Here is a 2,196-nt window from a genome sequence, read left to right as displayed (position 1 = left end):
AACAAGCCACAATAACATTGACAAATACATAGTTTAGGAAGAGCCTGCCTGAAACTATACAAAAAAGCAAATAAGCAAATGGATGTATAGAATTGACAACAACAACCACGCTGTCGAGTTTAAATAGCGGCAAATCAGCTGCACTTGATAGTAGTTGGTTGAATAAGGAAAATGAATTAGCAACAAGAGTTTACGGGATGTACATAGCTCAGTGGTTAACGCTTCTGACTTTGAACATCGAATTCGCAGGTTCGATCCCTGCTGAAGTCTAGAAAAAGAAGTCTGATGAGGAGATGTGGTGATCTCCGAAATAGTGCTATAACTTCTACCGCTTAGACTTTGTTGCTTTTTCAATGTTTCCTAATAAACAATCGTGGTACAAAGCTCAATAAAAATATTAAAAATAAAATGTTAACAAGCCACAATAACATTGACAAATATGAGTTATATAATTTGTAAGTGTAAGTGTATAATTTGTAAGTGTAATTTTTTACTTATATACGGCTAACATCACCTTATTAAATTCGCCTTGATTATTATTGTGCAGATTTAATTGCCTGCCTTGTTCGACGCACACATTATACTTGCTTCACTTAACTACATACATACAAACACATTGCTCATCTCTTGAGAAAGGACCGTCTTATTTGTACCTTTTGGGTTTTTGGCGATGTCTTATAAAATATCAATAATTTTTACCCCCAAAAGTAGCCTATGTCGAGATAGGTCCTTTTCCCTTTAAAGCCACATTTCATTGGATTCCCAAACAATATTTTAACGTTTAACTAGCCAAAGATGTAGTTCAAGATGCCCCTATAATAGAATCTTAATTAAAATATAAAACAATTTCAAAGGAAACTGATTTTTTTTTTTTAATTCAAAGTCAAACCATCTAAAGTGACTTAAGCTACTTTAATTGAACGGCACAGATATAATGACGAAAGTTTAGTGTGTCGAATCGGTATCGGGTACCGAAAAGGAAGTATTGGGTACCGAAATTTTTTTCAAGTATTGGGTACCGAGAATTCAGCACATCACTACTCAGAATGTCGCCTGAATAATTTTAATGACATTTGTTAACGTGGAGCTATTTGTGAACCAAATGAAAAAAGTGGCGCATTTTAGGAGCTGGTGTAGTTTTCGTACTAATCTCAATGAATAAATAGTACCAAAATGTTAAAGGTAGAATTTTGATTTGAAAGATATACTGGTGGAATAACAAATACACCCAAACGTTCTTTTTTTATTCAATCTAATCAGATTTGTACCAAAATCCATAAATTTACACCAATTTATACACCAGTGTGCTAGTACAGTTCCTTTCTAGTAAAGACATTATTAACNGTACCAAAATCCATAAATTTACACCAATTTATACACCAGTGTGCTAGTACTGTTCCTTTCTAGTAAAGACATTANTAATTTTAACGACATTTGTTAACGTGGAGCTATTTGTGAACCAAATGAAAAAAGTGGCGCATTTTAGGAGCTGGTGTAGTTTTCGTACTAATCTCAATGAATAAATAGTACCAAAATGTTAAAGGTAGAATTTTGATTTGAAAGATATACTGGTGGAATAACAAATACACCCAAACGTTCTTTTTTTATTCAATCTAATCAGATTTGTACCAAAATCCATAAATTTACACCAATTTATACACCAGTGTGCTAGTACAGTTCCTTTCTAGTAAAGACATTATTAACTTAACTTAACTTAACTTAACTTAACTTATTGACTTTCACATAAGGGATAACTTTCTCAGGAATAAGTGTAGTATATCAGAATAAGTCACTAACAACAACAAAGCCACACGCCTGTGTTATGCATTTTTGCAGCATAAACAAATTCCTTACTTTGTTATTTTCACACGCTAAACACACAAGCGGCACAAGCTATATCTGGTGCATGCGCTAGCTCTATGTATGTAAATATGTACGACTGCGCTGCTAGCACCTTCACGCTTGGTACATGTAGATATGTCTGTGGATGCATTGCTTGTAGCTCCACATTAGAAATGGTTGTGTGTGTGTTGGTGACTTCACTGAGCTATGCTTTGAGCTAGGCACATATGAATGCATGCTCATATGTGCAAGCGAGAGATTCAGCTAGTAAGAATTTTAAGTAAATATGTATTGTAGTAAATAAGTAGTACATAAGATGTTAGAGTATAAATAAGATGATTTCAATAAAGAACA

General features: G+C 33.6%; 1 long non-coding RNA gene across 1 annotated transcript in view; it reads right to left on the bottom strand.

Moving 5' to 3' along the window:
- LOC108368548 (uncharacterized) overlaps positions 1-2,189 on the bottom strand; it is a 23,306-nt gene extending 21,117 nt beyond the window's left edge. The window contains exon 1 of the long non-coding RNA XR_001848389.1: positions 1,756-2,189. This is a non-coding gene — a long non-coding RNA (uncharacterized LOC108368548). The remainder of the gene's footprint in view (positions 1-1,755) is intronic.
- Between the last annotated feature and the right edge of the window lie 7 nt (positions 2,190-2,196).

The sequence above is a fragment of the Rhagoletis zephyria genome, unplaced genomic scaffold (genome assembly GCF_001687245.7).
Source record: "Rhagoletis zephyria isolate East Lansing unplaced genomic scaffold, Rhagoletis_zephyria_1.1 Rzeph_scaffold_03175, whole genome shotgun sequence".
Classification (NCBI taxonomy): domain Eukaryota; kingdom Metazoa; phylum Arthropoda; class Insecta; order Diptera; family Tephritidae; genus Rhagoletis; species Rhagoletis zephyria.
Note: the sequence above shows the minus strand (reverse complement) of the source record. Positions and strands in the feature narration are given on the sequence as shown.